Genomic DNA, 18302 nt, shown 5'->3' with positions numbered 1-18302 from the left:
TATACTTTGGGTGAAAGGTACTCATAGGGTGAAATCCTGGCTCCAGTGAAGTCAATGGGAGATTTGCCACTGACTTAATGGGTGAAATCCTGGCCCCATTTAAGTCCATGGCAAAACTCCCATTGACTTCACTGGGGTCAGGATTTCACCCTATGAGTTTTGCTTAGAGTTTCAGGTTTTCATGAATTATAAAACTAAGAGTGAAACTCAGGTCAAAGCACTAAATGTTGTTGGATTTCAGGATGAAAACCACTCACCCCTTAAACTTTCCCCGAAAAACTATATACCATCCCTGGGGCACTCAAAAAGTGTGTTTGGTTTCCATACCTCTGTGTGACTCTTGTTCTAACACATTTTTCACCGACTAATCCTCCACTCATGTCACACAGGTGACTTTTTGTATATTCCGTATTCCACTGGTCTCAGATGACCAATATTAAACATTTTTCTTTGATAGCTATCTATCATATCTGATTGTAATGAAACATTCACAGAAACTTTGTGGCAGAGCAAGCCTTGAGAAAATGGATTTTTTCCCAGAGACTGTATGGGCATCTATGACATGAAGGCAGATCAGGCTTTAAGTAATAAAAGAGACTGTGGGTGAAATCCTGGCCCCATTGAAATAATTACCAGTGGAGTTTTGCCAGTGACTTCAGTAGAGCCAGAATGTCACCCAATATTTTTGGAAATTACAAAAGCCATGCGCAAAACAGCACACAATATAGATACAGGGCCAGATGCTCAGCTTGTATAAACTGGTGTGTGTAAATCAACGGTAATTGACAGTGACTGAGTATCCAGTCTTTATAGGGGTGGTTGTCTTGGTGTTTGACACATTCAAGCCGGGAGTGGATCACATGAAATAACCTTCTAACAACCTCTCAAAGCACTAATGAGATTAATAAAAACATTAAAGTGACCACACTCAGAGAGTGAAAATGAAATACATATACATTCAGAAAAGGAACTGGGGGAAAAGATCTTTTACAGACTAATCAGACTTGCCGTTACTGTCATGGATAGAGTGTTGAACTGAATCCAGCCCTGTGTGGGCAAGGAAGCTGGGAGCAGGCTGATAAAATATTTGTGCAATTTAGCACAGTTATTTACACCCTATTTGAACTGCTTCTAGATAGTCTTGTGAATGCTTAATCTTATTGTTATATAATTAATGAAATGGCAAGGAACTGCGGCATAATTATACATTTTGGAAAGACAATAGCTAAGTGCTCATAAATATTCACATGCACGTTTCAGGCTAGGGTTGAGAACTGGAGTGCTATCAAGGAAGAAAAATGCCAACACACGAGGTAAAATGTTCAGCAATAATAATTCATTAATAAAATGAAGGGATGGGTAGAAATATGGAGCGAGAAGAGACAAGCTGTAAGATGAGGGGCGATGTGGGTGAGTGGAGGTTTACGGGTAGCCTAATAGTGTGGCACTTTCTGCTACGGGGAGCAAAAATCGTAGATCTCTGATGAATTGTTGGGTTCTGATGCCGTTGTAGAAACATTTGCTTACACAAAACATTACATGCCAGGAAGTGACCAGGCTAAACCGAAGGGCTAATTACATGCCAGCTCCTTTTTGATGGTGGAAGTGAGTCAAGTGAATACCCAGGAGGAACAATTATCTGTTTTTCCCCTACAGGCAGTTGTATTAGAAACCAACAAACCACATTTAGGGCCTGATCCAGAACTTATTACAATACAATGCCCATTCACTTCAATGGGCTGTGGATCAGGCTTCTAATGAATTTCAGGGAAATCTTGCTGTCTGTAAAACTCATTCTTCAATCCCCTTCATGAGACTGACCTGAGTGAGGAGTAAATTAAGATTGCAGGACTGGCCCCGGGTGTAAAAGATCTATTAAGGAATTTTAACTGAATTAGGTTCCCAAAACACGGCTTAGCAGCAAAGCACTATATGAAAGAAAATTTAAATTGAATTATTATATAATATGTATTTATAAGGCATAATAAGGCACACACAATATAATAGATAGTTATCAGTTAAGAACATAAGAGATGCCATACTGCTTGTATATAAATTCTATGTAATTTTCCCATTTTTTCCCCATTCCTTGCAGGGTGAGGGGGTGGGTGGGGTGGGTTTACCATAAACACAACACACAACACTATCCCTCTTATACAAATCTCCACAGTACAATGAAATAATTAAGCGTTATCAGTCAATCTCAGTGAAAAATAACCCTCGCTAACACATGCCTGATGCTGCCTTTAGCCTTGGACATGCTTTTTTCCCCATGGGGCAAGGATTGATTTTTACCTTGAGACAGTCATTATATTGTTATTACTGTTTATTTGGTGCTGCAAATATACAAGGTACTTTATAATCAGAGGGCCAGAAGCTGAAAAATTCTGATTTGCATCCAAATTTTGAGCACAGCAAAATTGGGAAATGCTTGGCTCTGGAGTTTTAGGTCAGGCCCATCTCTACACAGAATACATCAGGTTTGTCAGACCAGGGACAGGATCACTGCTGAGGGAGATTACCATTAGAAAATGAGAGATGAAGCAGAACAACAGGGATGCATATGTGCGGTACAGCAGTGATCCTTCACCAAACAGACCGGCTTCAAGGAGTTTATGAAGGAGGAAGGAGAGGGAACTTGAAGTATATTAACTGAGCTGTTGTTCCAACCATAAAGGGTGGGAAGAAGGGTCCTAATTAGAGCTGGAATATAAGAAATCACTGGATCCAAACACCCCTCAGCGTTGGGGGTGTTCACAGAATCTGAAGCCCTACCTGGATCTGAATACCAGGGTAGGCCCATGCTTTTATGGGGTGGATTCACCCTTGTGGGTCTATCCCTAGTAGTAACAACATGGCTGAGAGGCTGAGTCTCCTCCCAGGTGATTAAATATGGATTTTGTTGCTAAACTGAGTGAAGTTTTATGTGAAGCAATTCGGCCAAGGCCATAAGTAAGGGTTGGATTGCAACTTAGCCATTTGCCTTCTGTACAGGCAGGGCAGCTCACAGCTGCACCCCTCCAGGAGCAAACCAATGCCTTAGTTGTGGCTTTGAGAGTCATAATTCTCCCCTGGTCACCCTTTGCTCTGGGGGAGGAGTAAATTACTTCATCTCTTTTTATATAGTAGGTCACTACCCCCATGTGACTGGTCTGTTGAGCTGGCCAGCGAATGGGGCAGAAGTGAAGTCTCATCCTACTCCCCATGCCTCTCCGCACCTGCTCACAGAGGGGAGTAACAGGGTAAGTGCCCTCTACTATCTGCCCCACGGCGGGAGTCACAATCTGGGGCGGGCTCAGTAAGGGACTAAAGTGGGGGCCTTTCTCTGCCTTACAGCCCTGCACAGCTGAGTTAAGACTGTGAGAATCCAGCACAAAGTTAGCATCAGAGCTGGGAATAGATTTTGGTGGTCCCTGCTCTCCAGCATCAGGCTCAGTCCATGAGACCACACTGCCTCTCTACAGACTGGCATATACATAGGCAGGTTTCCAGGAATGGTTCCATCAGAGCATTCCATAGGAACGCCTAACCTCTCTTTAACAGCGGGGTACGGTTCCTTCCTTTCTGTTTTGTTTTAATATTTTCTGTCTGCAGCATTAACACCAGCGGCAGATAAAAGAAATCACAACATGGTAGCATCAGCGAGCTTCTTTAGAGAGCTTTATGCTCTGGCTGATAAACTCACATTGTATTTTACCTCAACACATGTGCCACCGATGAGAATCTCCTTCACTTATGAAAAGATCTTTTCTACCAGGGACGATGCGAGGGGGTTAGATTGCACCAGATAGGTGTAGGAGCTCACTGGTGGGGCTGTGAAGCCACAATGAACTCCGGGAGGGACTGTGTCTACCTCCTGAAGCTTCATAGAATCATAGAATATCAGGGTTGGAAGGGACCCCAGAAGGTCATCTAGTCCAACCCCCTGCTCAAAGCAGGACCAAGTCCCAGTTAAATCATCCCAGCCAGGGCTTTGTCAAGCCTGACCTTAAAAACCTGTAAGGAAGGAGATTCTACCACCTCCCTAGGTAACGCATTCCAGTGTTTCACCACCCTCTTAGTGAAAAAGTTTTTCCTAATATCCAATCTAAACCTCCCCCATTGCAACTTGAGACCATTACTCCTCGTTCTGTCATCTGCTACCATTGAGAACAGTTTAGAGCCATCCTCTTTGGAACCCCCTTTCAGGTAGTTGAAAGCAGCTATCAAATCCCCCCTCATTCTTCTCTTCTGCAGACTAAACAATCCCAGCTCCCTCAGCCTCTCCTCATAAGTCATGTGCTCTAGACCCCTAATCATTTTTGTTGCCCTTCGCTGGACTCTTTCCAATTTATCCACATCCTTCTTGTAGTGTGGGGCCCAAAACTGGACACAGTACTCCAGATGAGGCCTCACCAGTGTCGAATAGAGGGGAACGATCACGTCCCTCGATCTGCTCGCTATGCCCCTACTTATACATCCCAAAATGCCATTGGCCTTCTTGGCAACAAGGGCACACTGCTGACTCATATCCAGCTTCTCGTCCACTGTCACCCCTAGGTCCTTTTCCGCAGAACTGCTGCCTAGCCATTCGGTCCCTAGTCTGTAGCTGTGCATTGGGTTCTTCCGTCCTAAGTGCAGGACCCTGCACTTATCCTTATTGAACCTCATCAGATTTCTTTTGGCCCAATCCTCCAATTTGTCTAGGTCCTTCTGTATCCTATCCCTCCCCTCCAGCGTATCTACCACTCCTCCCAGTTTAGTATCATCCGCAAATTTGCTGAGAGTGCAATCCACACCATCCTCCAGATCATTTATGAAGATATTGAACAAAACCGGCCCCAGGACCGACCCCTGGGGCACTCCACTTGACACCGGCTGCCAACTAGACATGGAGCCATTGATCACTACCCGTTGAGCCCGACAATCTAGCCAGCTTTCTACCCACCTTATAGTGCATTCATCCAGCCCATACTTCCTTAACTTGCTGACAAGAATGCTGTGGGAGACCGTGTCAAAAGCTTTGCTAAAGTCAAGAAACAATACATCCACTGCTTTCCCTTCATCCACAGAACCAGTAATCTCATCATAAAAGGCGATTAGATTAGTCAGGCATGACCTTCCCTTGGTGAATCCATGCTGACTGTTCCTGATCACTTTCCTCTCCTCTAAGTGCTTCAGGATTGATTCTTTGAGGACCTGCTCCATGATTTTTCCAGGGACTGAGGTGAGGCTGACTGGCCTGTAGTTCCCAGGATCCTCCTTCTTCCCTTTTTTAAAGATGGGCACTACATTAGCCTTTTTCCAGTCATCCGGGACTTCCCCCGTTCGCCACGAGTTTTCAAAGATAATGGCCAAGGGCTCTGCAATCACAGCCGCCAATTCCTTCAGCACTCTCGGATGCAATTCGTCCGGCCCCATGGACTTGTGCACGTCCAGCTTTTCTAAATAGTCCCTAACCACCTCTATCTCTACAGAGGGCTGGCCATCTCTTCCCCATTTTGTGATGCCCAGCGCAGCAGTCTGGGAGCTGACCTTGTTAGTGAAAACAGAGGCAAAAAAAGCATTGAGTACATTAGCTTTTTCCACATCCTCTGTCACTAGGTTGCCTCCCTCATTCAGTAAGGGGCCCACACTTTCCTTGGCTTTCTTCTTGTTGCCAACATACCTGAAGAAACCCTTCTTGTTACTCTTGACATCTCTTGCTAGCTGCAGCTCCAGGTGCGATTTGGCCCTCCTGATATCTTTCCTACATGCCCGAGCAATATTTTTATACTCTTCCCTGGTCATATGTCCAACCTTCCACTTCTTGTAAGCTTCTTTTTTATGTTTAAGATCCACTAGGATTTCACCATTAAGCCAAGCTGGTCGCCTGCCATATTTACTATTCTTTCGACTCATCGGGATGGTTTGTCCCTGTAACCTCAACAGGGATTCCTTGAAATACAGCCAGCTCTCCTGGACTCCCTTCCCCTTCATGTTAGTCCCCCAGGGGATCCTGGCCATCTGTTCCCTGAGGGAGTCGAAGTCTGCTTTCCTGAAGTCCAGGGTCCGTATCCTGCTGCTTACCTTCCTTCCCTGCGTCAGGATCCTGAACTCAACCAACTCATGGTCACTGCCTCCCAGATTCCCATCCACTTTTGCTTCCCCCACTAATTCTACCTGCATGATAGGGGTAATGCTCTGGTTGCATTTCCTTCGGCAGCTCTGTCAGGGCAGCTGTCTGCCAGTGAGGTCATCTCTGTGTCAAGCACACCCAGTGAATGTATGTTTTTTTCTTTCTAATAGCAATAAAGCAGTCTAACTATTTCATTGCTGGGCCATTATTACACTTCTCAGGTAGCTGAAGTCACCTGCAGTTGACCTACTGCCTCATAACACATTCTTGGTACCTCTTCTTCCCCCAGAAGTATCCTGCCTGTTATGTCCTGCGGCCTAATAAAAATGCACACACATAGATACACACATACAAAAAACCATTTTATCTGATGGATGTTTATGCAGAAGAATGGCAGACCTTCATTATTTTATTATTGGCCTTTGGCATTCTGGTTGGCTGAGTGCACAGAAGTATTGGGGCAAAATCATCCTTTCTGGAACTCCATTAAAATCAATTGTGCTACAGGAAGAAATGAAATTGGCCTTTTCTGTGTTTCAGCTCATCAGAGGCCATCTTAACCATTAAAATACATTTTTAATAAGTGGATTTATAGCTGACCAAAGTGTTCTTTTTTAAAAGGGTTATTGTGAACAAGGCTCAGATATCCAGCACGCTCATTGATTTGCAGATTCAATTTGGAATGACAATCTTACTGTCTTAATCACGTTTTACTATCTTAATCTTTAATCTTACTATAAAGCTGAATGGGCAAGTGTCATGAAACTCTATGCTGCCTGCATGATGATATGTAGGAAGGCCAGGAGATAGATCCCAGAAGCTTTCTTGTGGAGTTAACTTAGTTAACTTGCAACAATCCTTGTTGAAAACAGAAGCAAAGTCCCAGATTCTACTGGTTAGTGTGAAGGGTGAGACTAAAATGGTCTCTGTTGTCCCTAGCACAGAAGAAAAGGCATAACTCTAGAGCCGGGGTGGACAACCGGCAGCTCCAGAGCTGCATGCGGCTCTTCAGAAGTTAATATGTATCTCCTTGCATAGGGGCCGGCTCCGTAGGTGTTCTGGGGAAAAAACAGCGGGCGCTCAGCAGCCACTGGCAACCCTATCAGCACCCCCCCATCCCCCAGCGCCTCCTGGCCACCAGCAGCCCTGCCCCCTCCCTGTGCCTCCCGCCTGCCACAATCAGCTGTTTTGCGGTTTGCAGGAGGCACTGCGGGGAGAGGGGAGGAGCGAGGATGTGGCATGCTCGGGGGCGGAATGGGGCGGGAAAAGGCGGTGTGGAGGTGGGGCTGGGGACTTGGGGGAAGGGGTGGAGTGGGGGCAGGGCCTGGGGCAGAACTGGTGGTCGAGCACCCCCCAGCACATTGGAAAGTCAGCGCCTGTGTCTCCTTGAATCTTTGCACAGGCATACGATGACTAGCTGCTATGGAAAGTTTTATCAAACTTTTTCTTACACCATCTACCAATGGAAGGTGAGTGCAACTGGAAAAGAAAATACACAGATGAAAATCGAGGCTTACAACAGGAGTGGGAGAATAAGTACTTTTTCACTGAACGTCACGGTAAGGCTATGAGTCTTCTTTGTCAGACATGTATCTCTGAGTTCAAATCTTCAAACTTGCAGCATCATTTCGCTTCGACCCATGCACATATGGGTCAAGAATTCCTACAAGGTTCTGAACTCCACACTTTAAAACTGAAAACTTTGAAAAAACAAAAAGATGTAGAAGCCCAGTTCTACACCAGATTTGCCAACCGATCGCAGACTAACGTTAGCCTCCTATTATATGGCCTGGCACATAGCTCTACGCTGAAGGCGAGTTTATAAAAACATGCCCCATTGATGTGATTTCAGTCCTGCTACCAGAGATGGAGAATCTACAGAAGAAAATTTCTGGCCTGCAGCTTTCACGCCACACAGTAGAACGCGGAATCTCTGACCTGAACAGTGACATTGAATTGCAACTGCACTTGCAACTTCAGCAGAGTGAGTATTTGAGCATCGTTTTGGATGTACAGGATAAACCTCAATTATCAGTATTTGTCTGCACTACATCGGACGACTGAGTCGTAAGGGAAGAACTCCTCGATATCGTGTCACTAAAGGACAGAACTCGTGGACGAGATCTAAAGGAGGCGTTGATGTTGGTAATTGCGAAAAACAACTTGCCTTTACAGAAGCTCACTGCCATTGCAGCGGATGGGGCTCCGTCCATGTGGGGATCTGTGAATGGATTAGTAGGGTTTTGTAAGTCTGACAAGAGTTTTCCTGAATTCTGGACATTTCACTGTATTATTCATCAGGAGCAACTGGTATCTAAGAATCTCAAATTTGATCATGTCATGAAACCTGTCTTGTACATTGTGAATTTTATTTGCTCAAATGCACTCAATCACAGACAATTTCAAAATCTAATTGAAGAACTGGATGAGGACGACTCCCCTGCCAATTTGCCTTTCGCTGTGCAGTTCGATGGCTCTCAAGAGGTAAAGTTATTTCCCATTTTTTCAAGCTCCTGGAACCAGTAAAATTATTTATGGAGGAAAAGCACAGAATATACCCCAAGCTTACAGATCCTGGGTGGGTTCTAGATTTTGCATTTCTTGCAGACATGCTGCTGTATTTGGATAAAGGAAATGTGGACTTACAAGGAACATTCTGGTTGCTGTCTGATCTAGTGCAAAGCGTATTTGTGTTCATGAACAAACTGCAGTTGTTTCACAGAGAAATGCTTGAGGGAGAGCTGACACACTTTCCTGCAATGTCACAACTTCAAGCCAGATCAAAAGAAGATGCAGCAGAACCCCTAAAACAGAGCATAACTAGATATGCGAGTGTGATTAAAGATCTTAAGGACAGTTTTGAGGAAAGATTCCAAGATTTGCCGCGGAAAAGACCTCAAATCAGATTTCTGATTGACCCTTTTAGTACTGAAGCCGAATCTCTGAAACCCCCTTTAGTCACTGATGAAGCAACATCTCAGAGGGAAACAATAGAACTTTTGGAAGATGACAGATTCAAATCTGTTCAGAAGACAGAGGGGACCCTTACTTTCTGGAAATCTGTACCAAAGGATAAATACCCCAACATCAGAGGTGCAGCCCTAAACTTAATCTCGATGTTTGCCTCAACCTGTCTTTGTGAGTCTGTTTTCTCGACACTCAAACATGTGAAATCCAAGCACTGGTCTGTTTTTACAGACAGCCACTTAAGAGAACTGTTGCATGTGAGCACAATTGAACACAAACCAGACTTCAAGGGAATTGTTGAAAGCAAGGATTGCCAGAAGTCCCACTAAGTAAAAGGGTAAGTTTTTATTGTTATCTTTACCTATACATTATAAATGTATAAAATATACATTATCAAATTATATAATCATAGAACCAGAAGATTAGGGTTGGAAGAGACCTCAGGAGGTCATCTTGTCCAACCCCCTGCTCAAAGCGGGTCCAACCCCAACTAAATCATCCCAGCCAGGGCTTTAAAAACCTCTAAGGATGGAGATTCCACACCTCCTTGGTAACCCATTCCAGTGCTTCACCACCCTCCTAGTGAAATAGTGTTTCCTAATATCCAACCTAGACCTCCCTCACTGCAACCTGAGACCATTGCTTCTTGTTCTGTCATCTGTCACCACTGAGAACAGCCGAGCTCCATCCTTTTTGGAACCCCCCTTCAGGTAGTTGAAGGCTGCTATCAACTCTTCTCTTCTGCAGTCTAAATAAGCCCAGTTCCCACAGCCTAAGTGGAGACTGTAGTTTTTATGAGGAGTTAGCGAGGTAAGTGAGCACTACCCCCTCACCTGGGGTTGACCTCAGCAACTTTACCTCACAGTACAACCACTGTACTCCATTACATTGTTACAGTGGGATAGTTAATATGCATCAGTTATCCCACATGCTTTTTGACAATGAAGACATAGCCCAAGAGTGTGGATAAGAAAACCTCCAGGTTAATATCATAGATGAGGAAATAGTTAGCAATAAGAGCTCAGTCAAAATTTGCTTGGTTATTCCTGTATTATTTCTTTGTATTGGTTTTTACACTAGTTGTATTGCTGTGAATGGGTACATTTCTAAGACTGTTATAAACCACATTTTTCTGTTTTTGTACCTTTATATATATATAGCCCAGTAAGAGCATTAGACTGTAAATAAATACTCCATTTTTATCTGTTTTCCCTACTCAGTGGTGACTGCTTTATTGGGAATGGCCATAGTAATAAAGGCCCTAAGACAAAGCATGTAAGCCCATATGTAATCTTAAGCATATGAGTAGTTCCATGAATTTCAGTGAAACTATTCACATTCTTAAAGTTTCTCACAGGCTTACGTGGTTACCTAAATCAGGACCATAGTGAAGTAGTGCATGAGGGGACAGAGTATTAGATGGTTGTTTTTCAAGTACACTACTCATTATTCAAAGAATGATCCAGGGAGCTAATCATCTAATAAAAGCATCAACCTAATTTCAATCCGTGGCCAGGCCTCTATGGCCACATTTAGACCAGTCCACACAACTGTCAGAGATTCAGCTGTAAAAGGCCTGAAGATGAGCCCAAGTTGTAAAGTTTGGATATGAATATGGGTCCAAATTTATGCAGGCTTTAAGTGTTCAGATTTGGGGAATCTTTAAAAACCCTACTGGCCTAGCAATACGGACTATCAAATCTTCATAAGACAGAAGTTGACAGGTGTGCCAAATACCAGTAAAGTGCAAATGCGTGTGAATGGGTAATTCTTTAAGTCTTATGTATTCAAGAGCCAATTATGCACCATCCTAGTGGGTTGTTTTGCATGTACCTGACTCACATGCAGAATCATGGTCATTGTGAGCACAAGTCCAGTCATGCATTTGCTTGATCATGCCTATCCTAATGACCAATAACATTGCTTTATTTTTATTGCTTTGTTTTATTGCTTCCTTGTATCCCCCATCTGTCTGTCTGTATCCATCTTTTGTCTCTTGTTTTATACTTAGAGTGCAAGGTCTTTAGGACGGGGACCTCTTTTTGTTCTGTGTTTGGTCCCTGTCCAAAAGACAATGGATTCTGGTCCATGACTGAGGCTTATAGGCATCACAGTAATGCATATAACAAATAATAATATAGGTACCTGGCATATAGAGTAGACCTCCATACTCCAGTTTTCAAACTGTAACCCAGAATGGAATAGTTTAAAATCTTTATAGAAGAAACTATTTAAAATCTTACTATAAATGAGCCAACTGCCACGTCTATGCCGTAATTAATAACTTACTAAAGTGTTCTATTCATGTAAATTCCTTTGTTCTGTGACTTAAGACAAGTCTAATTGTGTTTTAAAGATTAAAGAAACTATTGGTTTTTGTAAACAAATCCCTCGGTGCTACTATAAATTATGTCACGCAGTAATCTTGACATGATAGATTTTGAGATACTTCCGTGCAACAATGCCACTGTAATCAAAGTGGGAACCGTGAGATTGACGACAAGTTGATGAATTGAGCATGTAATACGTTCTACTGCATATCACTGCTTAATTACTGCTTCAGTGTGTCTGGAATAAGAAAAAAAGGCAAAAGCTAAAATTATGCAAGTTTATCAGTTAAAAACACTGTAAATCAAGAATGGATATTAAACTGACCTCAACTAATTATAAGGATTGCTTTGAAATGATATCTTCCCTTTAGTGTTTGTGATGTTTATTTACTCTGAATCATTATACGGTGCTCAGAAGTCTGTTGGAATTTCATGGCTGTACAGGTATAGACAGACTTGAGGTCCTTTGGCAAGGTTCAATTAATTTTAGGTCTGTATTGTTTCAATAGAAGAAAATTTACTAATATTTACAGTGAATTTTTAGTTGCGAAAAGCAGTCTGAGTTACACCTACGAGCAGAACAAAATGATTCACGCAGTACAAATTTTGAATTTAGCCTCTTTTCCTGGTCTTGGCTATTCCTTGAATTTATACAAGGATCATTATTTCGTCTATTTTGTGATTGGTCAGATAATAGTCATGGATGAGTATGCAAGCATTTTTGGCAAGGATGTATGCACACATGCGTTTAAAAATTTGGTTTCCAGGACCATTTGTGCTTGTGAAACTTGATCTCATGAATGTCTGCTGAAAATAAATGCAAGTGGGGCACAGGCATGACCAAAGCCAATTCATTTATAAATTTGAGCATATATTTGTGGAAAGCTTTTTGCAGAGTAAGCCCAGCTCTTCATGCTCATAGATGTGTGTCATCAGAGACCTTCCAAAGCTGCACAGCTAATGAATATATTACCATTGAGTGCAACTACACTTACTAATAGTCTATGAGATTGTTTTTTACATTTAGCTTAATAATAGTCACGCTTGTATTTCTACAGCTCTTTAATATGGCACAAATTTACATCCAACAAGGCTGGAGTAGCTGAGCCTTATTTCCAAACAAATACTATAAGGATAACTAGAGGTACATAAATAAGAAAGGTTATTATGAAGGAAGTTACTGGGCCTGATCCTGCAGCTCTCAGACAGTAAAAATTTCCGTTGACTGATAAGCTTTAATAGGGACCATGAGGAAGAGGAAAAGATGGGAAGAGAAGAGAGGGGTTGGATTGTGTCTCTGGACATTTGAAAGCTTATTTGAACTGACTCTCCTTTTGGAGATGTGTTCTTCATTAAAGTACACTGGCCTTCTTAACAGTCATGAGTTTATGGGTGAGGCTGGGATAGAAGGCAACACCCCTTGGGCTGCTTTGCGATGTCAGTCAGTTAATAAGCCAGCTCTGCTGGCGGGGAGCTCCCCAAAATCCAGTTGTCTGCAACAGTCTCATGGACTGTCTGTCTGGGGCGCAGGGTAATAAATAAAAGAGCCAATCCAGGCCAGCTGGAAAGAGGTCTCTTCTTGTTTAATAAAGTTGTGGCCACTTGGTCAAAATTCCAGTTGTCTATATCTGTCCCGAACTGCCTCTGCCATTCACAACATACTGCACCGCACGATGTAGTCACGTGCACAGAAGCAAGATGGCCCTCCAGAAGAGGCAAACATTTTGAAATTATATGTAAAGGGGGGGATCTTCATTGATATGACTGTGGAGACCACAGCAAAACAAAGATCTGATGCTTCATTTCTGATGGAGAGAGATTCCAGCTGTCTGCCTCTTTTTAGACCTTCCCCCCAAATCCCTTTGCACCAGCTCAGTTTATCTGCCATTACAATTGTAGGATTGATTTTCTGCCCAGTACCACTTACAGTATTTGACTCCTCATTCAATCAATTGATTGCTATGAGTGATTTTTTATTTCACTTGCTCCAGGCTTTTCTGCAATACCTATATATTCCATCCCATTCATTAATTCAATGCCTACAACTCTGATTTCTAAGTCATGGCTGGAAGACCAGTGTTTTTTTCCAGACGACAGTGAACAAGAATAATTAAATGCCCAAATATTTCTGCATGACTTGATATTGCATCTGATCGGAAAACTGCCAAGATCCAAATTCTGACATTTCCCTTTGAACACTTAGACACTGCTTTTCATTTTGTGACATAACCTTATCATGGACTTGATGATGGTGAGTAGCATAAATGTCCTTGACAGTGAAGGTAATCTTTGGAATTTTGTAATTTAACTTACAATAAAGTTAGAATGTGATAATTTATTATGAGTAGGTTTTGTTGGGCTCACTTATTTATATTCTCATTTAAATTATTAATACAGGAGTTTTAATAAACTGTTTATATTCACAAAAAGAATATAATTTGCAATGAAGTCTGTTCAGGTGCTAGATGCCACAGATAGACTACATGAATAAAAAATAACTGATTATTTCTAAAGTTTATCTGACCTTTGTCCAAGTTGTTTGAGATGTTTACATGATGGAAAAAAACGGTTGTATAGCACTGGTTAGGTATGCAGCATGCAGACTTTACTAGGTGAGAAAAAAGCAAACAGACAAACCAACCAACCCCCAATCCTATACTAGCTTGGAGACCAAGAAACATGGAAACAGGTTTATCCAGTCTTTGACTCCTATGAATAAGTGAAACACACGATTCATTAGAGATGTTAAAATATGGTTTTAATTCTTACCATCTTTCAAGTTTCTTGAGCAATTCTATTTCAATTTCTAGCTGCCAGACTATAACTCAGCTCTCATTCAGTAAAGGACTTTGCTAATTTTTAAGTAAAACTTTTTACAATTCTTGAGTAGCGGAGAGCTGGGAGATTTTAATTCCGAGATCCAGTGAATGCTGTCAACATTTTAGCTTGCCATAAACATGCTTTCAAGGCTCAGCTTTCTTTAAAATGGTAAAAAAATATATGCTGGGCCAAATTGTGCCTTGATCTATATGGGGTTTATTATTTATTGTTTGATTTAGATTTAACATAATAAAAAGATGACTATACAAGGGTCTAACTGCTTGTGATGGGTGCCATTGTTGAGCATCCCGTCCTGGCTGGCTGCGCTCATTTTTCCTCCGTATCCCCAAGTCTGTCCTGACTTCCAGACCTGAAAAGACAGACACCACACCTCAAATGCCACCAGATGCATTTTTCTCAGACTGTCTTTTTATTGTCCAATGGCAAAAACTGAGCACGCTCTACTGCTTCGAGTAGGCCTTTACCGACTCTTCATTCCAAAAGTTCCCCTTTCATGCAGGGCTTCTGCCATCTCCAGTCTAGGAGGACCCCTCAATCTCTAGATTGCCTCTCATAGTGAACCCCTCTTTAGTTCCTCCTAACTATATCTAGTTGCTTCTGACCACAGTTTGACCCTAAACCCAGGGCCCCCTTCAGGAATCTAAAAGCTTCCTGCAGTCATCTTCCCCAGCACCTCCTGGGTTCTTGCGCAAGCTTTCCACTAGAGGCAACCTGCACTCTCTGTTCCCAGAGATTGCCCTCCCTTACAGATTACCCACCCTCCCTATTGCTCCCTTTTTGAACTCATAGATATTAAGGTCAGAAGGGACCATTATGATCATCTAGTCTGACCTCCTGCACAATGCAGGCCACAGAATCTCACCCACTCACTCCTGCAATAAATATCTCACCTATGTCTGAGCTACTGAAGTCCTCAAATCATGGTTTAAAGACTTCAAGGTGCAGAGAATCCTTCAGCAAGTGACCCGTGCCCCATGCTACAGAGGAAGGCGAAAAATCTCCAGGGCCTCTTCCAATCTGCCCCAGAGGAAAATTCCTTCCCGACCCCAAATATGGCGATCAGCTGAACCCTGAGCATGTGGGCAAGATTCACCAGCCAGATACCCAGGAAAGAATTCAAGATTCACCAGCCAGATACCCAGGAAAGAATTCTCTGTAGTAACTCAGATCCCACCCCATCTAACATCTCCCCCGCCACCCCCCACATATATAATACATACTGTGGCAAATTGCCGGTACGATCATGATGGGTCCCGCCCTTCCTCTTCTTGGGGGGGGTGTCAGGGGTCAGGGCACAGTTTCCTGCCCCTGAACTAGGGTATCTACTGTCCCACTAGTAACCCAGAGAAGTGTAGTGAAGAGGGAGGGACCCGGGCCAGATCTCTACCCCAGGTCCCAGCCCAGTGGCCCTAGGGATAGTGGTAAACCACTTGAACTAGTGCTTCCTTTCCCTGGGCTACTTCCCTCTCCTGCTCTTCAGCTTGTGGGGCTTCCTGCCCTCTCTCTCTGCACAAGCCGGGTATCTCTTTACCTAGGGTCTTGGTCTTCTAGCCAGCCATGGCACTTCTCCAAACTCTCCTCTGCTCCAACTCCTTCAAACTGCTCTCTGCTCCAACTCCTTCCCCTGGCTGATTGAAGCAGGGGGGTTTTATCAGGTGACTAGCTTCAGGTTCTCTAATTTGCTTCAGTTGCTTTTAATTAATCTATAGAAACCTTTCTTCCCTCTACAGGGAATAAGGCTTCTGCTCATCCTGGGACTTACATATCTCTCGTCTATCACTCTCCTGCTGAATTTCTGGCCATGCTGTATCACAACACACAACACACACACACACACACACACACACACACACACACATACACACACTTCAACCATTAGTTTCCAGTTCATTACATAGTGTATCTGGTATAAAAAGCATTTTTTCTTGGTGACATAAATTTCAGCATTTACCATAATACACACACAAATTCAGCTCCACAAAAGAGTGTGCTTTAGGAGCCACACAGCAACTGTTTGATTGAAGTTATTGAACACTATTTAAATGTATGACATCTGGGGTCTCGGTGTGCGTGTGTGTGTGTGTAACCCAAGAAGTGTAAATAGCACACAGAGTAAAGTCACACATTACCTCAAGAGCCCAAAGATATGTATAGTCACTTAAGTTTTGCTCTAGGGCTTTATTGTCACCAGAAACCTTTGACAGAAATGTCACCTTATCACCTGCAGTTGCTGTAGTTAATGTATTTCTGAGAATAAACTTAGACCTTGACCCCATTCATTGGCTGCACTGCGGCTGCTTTCCACCCCATGGAAGCCTGGGAAAGTGTAAAAGTGGTTTACACAACCATTGTGTTAACTGCACCATTCTGTCCCATCCTTGGTTGTGCTGTGAGCTCCTTGGACATGGCTGGAGATGAGGGCCCTTGCTTTCTAGATTTCTAGTTTTAAGGCCACCAGGGAACATTAGATCATCTAGTTGGACCTCCCTTATAACACAGGACATAGAATTTGACCGAGCTACCCCTTTATCAAGCCCAGTAACTTGTATTTGACAAGTATATCAGCCAGTTATCTCTGAAGTTTGTACATCTCTTGGCCTGTCATGAAAACATGCCTCTTTCCATCAGTGTTTACATGAACTCATTTGTGTTAATTGACGGCAAAGAATCAACATCATGATTTTCTTTTTAACCTCCCCCCAACCTTTCCTTAGCCTGTTCTTGAATGTATCCTATTTAAAATCAGTAATACGAACAGTATGACATTCTGAAGTGTCTTTCTTCCCGAAGCATCATAAACTCTATGACAAGCTATGCACAGGGATCACTTAATTCACAATTGCAGTACTGTCAGTGCCAAAAATCATGTGTCAACCCCCCACCCCAAAGCATGGGATTGGTCCAAAAATCGTGGAATTCTTTTTTTAAAATATATTGGATTTTTTGGACCTGTCTTTTGGTTTTTGAACACCCCCCTTCAGTCCAGCAATTAATTCTGTTCCCTCCCAGTCCCCTCTTCAGTTTTGCCTCACTGCTCCCACATCTGCCTGTCCCTCCAGCCCCCACATAAAATCTGCACCCGCAGCACCTCTGCTCCTCCTGCAGCTTCCAGGTTCTTCTCCCACTGCTCTTTTCATTGAGCTGGGTCGGGGGACAGGCAGAGAACAGCAATCCTATTGTGCACAGAAAGGGAGGGAAGCAGAGGGAATAGGGCCATCTTGAGCCGCTGGGCTCTGCTTAATCTCTCTTCCCCCCACTTCTGATGTGAGAATGGTATTGGTTCCTGCAGCAGTTTTGATTGGCTGCTCTTCCCCAGGAGGCAGGCAAGTGGGGAAGGCAGCCAATCAGAGGAGGTTTTCCCCCACATAGGACTAAAATTTGCAAGAGGTCTGGAGCTTCTTGCAGCATCCTGAGACTGGCTCCAGCCCCGTTCAAAATCATGAACGTTGCAATTGAAATGCATCTGGCTCTGGAGTGAAATACTACAACCATTTAACAGCCCAGATTTTTGGATTGGAAGCGTAGAATACTACCCTGTTACTGAAACTATAAGAGAATTGATATAAGTGGCCAATTCTCAAAAGCGAACACATCTGCTCTTGAGAAAAGAGCTATGGGATCATTAAAGTTTTCATCAGTGTGTCTGATAATTCTGTTCTTCACTACAGTTTCAACCAATTTGCATGGTACTGAAGTCAGGTTTACTGGCCTGTAATTGCCGGGATTGTCTCTGGAGCCTTTTTAATGAAATGGTATCACATTCGCTATCCACCAATCATCTGATACAGAGGCTGATTTAAGCAATAGCTTACACACCACAGTAAGTAATGCTGCCATTTCATATTTGAGTGCCTTCAGAACTCTTGGTTGAATACCATCTGGTCCTGGTGACTTACTGTTTAATTAATCAGTTTGTTCCAAAATCTCCTCTACTGACACCTCAGTCTGGGACAGTTCCTCAGATTTGTCACCTTAAAAGAATGTCTCGGATGTGGGAATCTCCCTCACATCCTCTACAGTTAAGACCACTGCAAAGAATTCATTTAGCTTCTCCACAATGGCCCTGT

General features: G+C 43.1%; 1 protein-coding gene across 2 annotated transcripts in view; it reads right to left on the bottom strand.

Annotated features, from left to right (window-relative positions):
* Window positions 1–18302, bottom strand: part of TAFA1 (TAFA chemokine like family member 1) — a 354937-nt gene that overhangs the window by 25144 nt on the left and 311491 nt on the right. The window lies entirely within an intron of this gene.

This window comes from Chelonia mydas, chromosome 7 (genome assembly GCF_015237465.2).
Source record: "Chelonia mydas isolate rCheMyd1 chromosome 7, rCheMyd1.pri.v2, whole genome shotgun sequence".
Classification (NCBI taxonomy): Eukaryota; Metazoa; Chordata; order Testudines; family Cheloniidae; genus Chelonia; species Chelonia mydas.
This window is presented reverse-complemented; position numbering and strand designations above follow the sequence as displayed.